Source organism: Echinops telfairi, unplaced genomic scaffold (assembly GCF_000313985.2).
Source record: "Echinops telfairi isolate 266 unplaced genomic scaffold, ASM31398v2 ScPeMD7_5167;HRSCAF=5991, whole genome shotgun sequence".
Classification (NCBI taxonomy): Eukaryota; Metazoa; Chordata; class Mammalia; order Afrosoricida; family Tenrecidae; genus Echinops; species Echinops telfairi.
In genome coordinates, this window is record NW_022109066.1 from 1,712,105 (window position 1) to 1,718,355 (window position 6,251).

General features: G+C 41.3%; 1 protein-coding gene and 1 pseudogene across 2 annotated transcripts in view; both read right to left on the bottom strand.

Moving 5' to 3' along the window:
• Nucleotides 1–6,251, bottom strand: part of UBASH3B (ubiquitin associated and SH3 domain containing B) — a 184,938-nt gene that overhangs the window by 96,277 nt on the left and 82,410 nt on the right. The window lies entirely within an intron of this gene.
• LOC101664096 lies at nt 3,090–3,424 on the bottom strand (annotated as a pseudogene).

The window sequence follows — 6,251 nt, forward strand, 5'->3', positions numbered from 1 at the left end:
TTCCTCTCTTTGGAGTCCCTGGTGGGGTAGTGGTTACGTGTTGGTGCAATTTGCATGATCAGCAGTTCAAAGCCATCAGCCACTCCTCAGCAGAAAGACTGGTCTTTCTCAGAAACACACAGTCTCAGTCCCAGAAACACATGGGAGTGGGAGTGGGGGTGTGGGGTGGGGGTGGGAGGCGCCTGTCACCATGAGTCAGCATGGACACAACGGTAGTGAGCTTGATTTGGGGTGAGTTTTGCAGTCCCTGGATGGTGCAAACAGTTAACACTCTCAACTTCTAACCCAAAGGCCGGAGGTTTGAGTCCATCCAAAGACGCTTTTAAAGACGGGCCTGAGAAATCACATTGAAAACGGTGGAGTACACTTCTTCTCTGATGTGCACAAGGTTATCAAGAATTCCAATCAACTCAGTGGCTGAGGTGATTAACGAAAAAGACCAAATCCAGGAAAGTTGAGTTAGTACACACCGCGACCCCTTTTCGGGGTCCCTCTTCTTCAGTGTCATGGTCAGCAGTCCCTTGCTGGATCACAGGGTCTGTAGCCCCACCCCCAGTCTATTATTAATTGGGAGTTAAAAATATATCATATCATTCCATAGTTCAATCACATCAAGCAGACTTGAACAATCAAGGCAACATAAGTTGTACAGTGTAAATGTTGAGAAGAAATTATATTTTAATTGTCAAATTCAGCTGTCTCTTCTCCTGCATATCATGTAAGAATTAAATTAAATACCACCTCCTCTATGACATCTCATTCAACTCTCCTGGGCAGTAAGATACTATTTCTGAACACATGCAATTCTGTACATACCTCTATTATCATTAAAATAGAATACTCACTATCTCTATAATAATGATACTCTGCTTACAGACCTGTGAGTGCTATTCAGGCCATAACTGCTTTGTAATCAGTGTCCCTTCACCCAGGCTAGCACAGGTCTCACTACTCAATACATGTTTGTGGAAGGTATGTATGAATGAATGCACTTCTAAAGAAAGGAGGATTATCAGAAGTAGGGTTTGTCTGTCAGCATTCATTAAGAGACAGGAACCAAACATGTGGGCCATCAGGAATTGTCTATGCAAAACTTGGATCTAGGCTGAGCTTTGGTGTAAGGTGCCTGAACCACATAACCGAGTGAGTTGGCTGTCCAGGATTTGTTTCTAGTGATTGACCAGTGACACATTTGTTGATGTTAAAACTCCGTTTTCCATAGTCAATACCCTGAACCAGACACTGAACGACATGTCTCCTTGAAGTGTTTACTAAACCGGGCACCAGGGAGTTCTAGGAGCTACTTCACATTTGTAATCATGTGAATTTAAGTTTATCTGGTGTTTCAGACGGAGAGAGGGGGGAGCTGTTCGGGTTTGTCTTTTCGCCCAAATGGAGAACATTTTCCTGTTGTTCACCTAGGGGGTCCCATCCATTCTTTTCACATCTTCACACGAAAACCTCTGGTTTCCAAAGATAGAAAAATCAATGATCCAACTAAGAAGACTTGCTGTCCTTTGTTCTACTATCCCAACAGGACTTGAAAACTGTTCCCTTTGATAGTAAGTAGATCAAGTGATGGGTATTCTACAACAACTCGGGAATTTCAAAATTATTCATGGGGATGAAAACACTTCACTGGAAAGAGGAGAGGAAGGTCTGGTTGTGGTACTACTTCACAAAAAGAGTCATTTTGGGAAAATGAATTTAAAAACCCTCACTTTTGTAATCATTATGGCTACGACACTTGAGTGGAAGCTTGACCACTGCTAGCCCCTTTGAGTTAACTTGAGTAACTTCAGGAAAAGTCTAACTTAAAAGTTAACTTAAATGAGCATGTTCCTTTAAGTAAGGGAGGCTTGTAGAGAAGGGAAAGAGGGATGGTAGAATGGCAAAATATAATTGTATCTACTTTTTTACACAAAGGAAGTAAGTGGCACTATGATAAAACTCTCCAAGTTGTGTTTTACAAGTTATAGGACATATCATAGGAAAACACAATTTGACATTAAGAAGAATTGAAGTATTTTTGAACCAGACTGAAATGTCTGAGTCACAATTAGGGAATAGATACCTAATATTTGTAGGGCTTAGGTCAAAGTCAATGCCCTGGTGCTATAGTGCTTACGTACTTGCCTGCAAACCAAAAGGTTGGCAGTTGGAATCCACCAGTCATTTCATGGAAGAAAGATGAGGCTGTAGGCTTCCATAAAGAGCTGTAGTCTTGGAAATCCTATGGGGCAATTCTACTCTGTCCTGTAAGGTTGCTATGATTTGGAATTGCCTCAATGGCAGTGGATGGATAATGGAGGCCATATACCAAATAGCTACATATTTACAAATGGTAAATCAAGCTACTCTATTGCTGAATAAAATGGCTGTATCCTCTTACCTTGAGACAAATATATTTTTGTAATGCCCTTGTTGTTGTTAGGTACCATCAAGTTGGTTCTGATTCATAGCAACCCAATGTACAACAGAGTGAAACACTGCTTAGTCCTGTGCCATCCTTACAATTGTTCTTATATGCGAGTCAATTGTTGTAGCCACTGGGTCGATCGTCTCATTGAAGGCCTTCCTCTTTGTCCTGCTCCTCCACTTCACCAGCACATGATCTCCTTCTCCAGGGACTGGTGTCTGGATACCAGGTCCAAAGTACATGAGATGAAGTCTCACTATCCTCGCCTCTAATGAACATTCTGACTGTACTTCTTCCAAGACAGTTTGTTTGTCTTTTGGCAATTCATGGTACTTTCAATATTCTTTGCCAACACCATAATTCAAATGTATCAAGTTTTCTTCCTTATTAATGTCCAATTTTCACATGTATGTGAGGCAATTGCAAATTCCATGGTTTGGGTCAGGTGAACTATGGTCCTCAAAGTAACATCCTTGCTTTTCTTTCTTTCTTTCTTTTTTTTTAAAATAAAAACAATCCCACAGAGGCCATTTATTGTGGTTGAATAAGAATATAAGGGTAATGTAAACAATGTGAGCCATGTTTTAGAACTCTGTTCATAACAAAGAACACGTTAACAAGGGGGAGTGGAGGAGCTCTTTCCCTCAGCTTCTCACTACAACGGTCATTTCTAGTTGGACACACTTTGCAGCAGAGCAATGTGATCTCCTTTCAGCATGATCCGTGTCCCAGTTGTTTTCTTGACTTTGTTTTAGAATGAATCTCTTCTGCATCATCAATACAAGGTTCATGTACTCATCAAGGTCGATGAGGCAGCCCTCTGGCTGCATATTCACTTGCTCATAGAGCCACACCTGCATCCGGGATTGTTCTCTTTTAGCTTAGTCTCTGCCTGTTAGTTCTCGCTTTCCTGGCCTGAATCTCCCTCTCCCGACAGCCAGCGTAGGATACGATGGGCTGCACCATCACTTTCTGTACTTTCTGGTCTTGGCCATGGTGCGCCATCGTGGAATCTTAGAGAGATCACCAACATCCTTGCTTTTCAACACTTTATAGAGGTCTTATGTAGCAGATTGACCTAATGCAATGCATTGTTTGATCTCTTGACTGCTGCCTCCATAAGCATTGATTGTGGATCCAACCAAGAAAAATACTGACCACTTGAAACTTTTCTCCATTTCTCATGATGCTACCTATTGATCCTGTTGTGATTTGGGTTTTCTTTACAGTGAGCTAAAATCCATCCTGAAGGCTGGAATCCTTGCTTTTTGTCAGCAAGCACTTCAAGTCCTCTTCACTTTCAGCAAACAAGGTTGTACCATCTGCAGATTGAAAGTTGTTAGTGAGCCTTCCTCCAATCCTTATATATTCTCTTTCACATAATCCAGATCTTTTGATAGTTTGCTTAGCATACAGATTGAATAAGTTTGGTGAGAGGATGCAATCCTGATACAGCTTTCTTGATTTTAAATCATTCAGTATTTCCTTATTCTGGTCACTTAAGTGCCTCTTGATCAATGTACAGGTTCCCCATGAGCACAATGTAGTGTTCTTGGATTCCCATTCTTCTTAAGTTTGTTATGATCCACATAGTCATAGTCAAAAGCACAAGTAAACATCTTTCTGGTATTTTCCAATTTTAGGCAACATCCATCTGACATCAGCAATGATATCCCTTATTCCTCATCCTCTTCTGGATCCAGCCTGAACCTCGGGCAGATCCTGTCCATGTACTTCTGCAACCATTCATTGTTGGATGATCTTCAGCAAAATTTTACTTGCAGGTGATATTAATGATATTCTTCCAAATGTTGAGCATTCTGTTGGGTCACCTTTCTTTGGAATGGGTACAAATATGGATCTCTTCCTGTCAGTTGGCCAAATAGCTCTCTTACAAAGTCCTTGGCACAGACTAGTGAGTGTTTCCAGTGCTTAAGCAACTTATTGAAACATTTCAATTCGTATTCCATCAATTCCTGGAGCTTTGTTTTTGACTAATGCTTTCAGTGCAGCTTGAACTTCTCTCATCAGTATCTTGATTCTTGCTCATATGCTACCTCTTGAAATGAGTGAGTGTCAGCATTCTTCCCTGCCTTTAGACTAGACCAGAGTTCCCATATTTTAAAGAATCCATTCTACTCTTCCTATGCCATTCAGAACAGCCAGCAAATTCCAACACCTAACCTTTGCACCACCAGAACTCCTATGAAGAGTCCTTAGACTCAAGAAAACATACTTACATTGAGTCAGTGTCCCCTTTGTAGCCAGTGCAGCCCCTGCCCCTAACATACTTTGGGACCTAGGCTCTTTTGAGAGCAGGAGTCCATAACTTGGAGGGAAAGAAAAGAGCAGCTCTTTGTGGCAAAGCCTTGACATGTTCTTGGAGGATCCATGCACATGAATGTAGGTCATTTCTGGAGGCAGCAGTGGAGCAGAAAGTCACAAATAAGGAGTTAAAGTATACTGGCTGCTGGGTTGGCCCAATGCTATGCTCTGGCACAGAATCACAAGGATCTTGAATATGTTAGAAGGCCATTCCACCACTTGTCTGTCAGTTCCCTATACTTTGGTGGCCTATGTGTTGCTGTGATCCTGAAAGTGATGTCACTGTATTTCAAATACCAGGGTCACTAAGAAGAAACAGGTTTCCACAGAGCTTCCAGGTTTCAAGCAGCCTGCAAATCAGAGCTGTCCACGTCAGAGGAATTAACTACTGAAACCCTATGGCGAGCATAGAAGCATTGTCAGTTCCTGGAAACCCACTGAACAGAAGCAGAAGATGAGAGTGACAGAAGTGAGCCCCTCAGGTTGGGGCGCACTCAAAGTGTGATGGCGCAGCAGCTGTCTTCTGCAAGTAGAGCGGTCCACAATGATGCCAATAGAGTAAAGCGTGGGAAGAAAGCCATTGGACCCTTCATTTGCTGGTGGGGATGACTCAAAATGAGAAGAAAAAGCCACAAAAATCATTTACTCTCTGGAACTTGGAATGTACGACATCAATAAATAATTGGAACTTGGAATGTACAAAGTATGAATCTAGAAATATAGAAATATTGGGAGTTATTACAAATGAAATGGAGCACATAAGGATTAATCTAGAAATGATGATTGCAACATAGATACAAATGTGCTCGACACAATGAATGGATGGTGATAAGAGCTTTAAGAGCCTTCAATAAAATGATTTTTTAAAAGAAAAAAATTAATATTCTAGGTGCTAGTGGACTGAAATGAATGAGAACTGGCCATTTTGAATCAGAAACTAATATGGCGTACTAAGGCCAAGAATGACACAATCAAGAGGAATGGTGTTTGATTCATCATCAAAAAAGATATTTCAAGATCGCTCATGAAGCACAATGTCGTCTGTGACAGGATAATGTCTATGCACATCAAAGGAACCCCAGTCAATAAACTATTATTCAAAGTTATGCACCAACCACTGGAGTGAGTGATGAAGAAATGGAAGAATTCTACCAATGTCTTCAGTCTAAAACTGATCAAACATGCAATCAAGATGCACTGGTAATTATTGACCATTGGAATGCAAATGTTTGAAATGAAGAAGAAACAGTAATGGGAAAATACGATCTTGGTGATAGAAATGAAGCTTTAGATTGCATGACAGCATTCTGCAAGACCAACTTGGACTTATGCAGAGGGTCTAACCTGAGGGCAGAGTAGTAAGGTGTTGGGCAGCTCTGAGGGAGAAAGACCTGGTGTTCTACTCCCATAAAGAGTTACTGTCTTGCATGGGGCCTCCACTCAAGTACTCCCTCAATGCAAGCATACTTGTGCTATTAAACTGGCATTCTATAATGCTTGCCTTCCC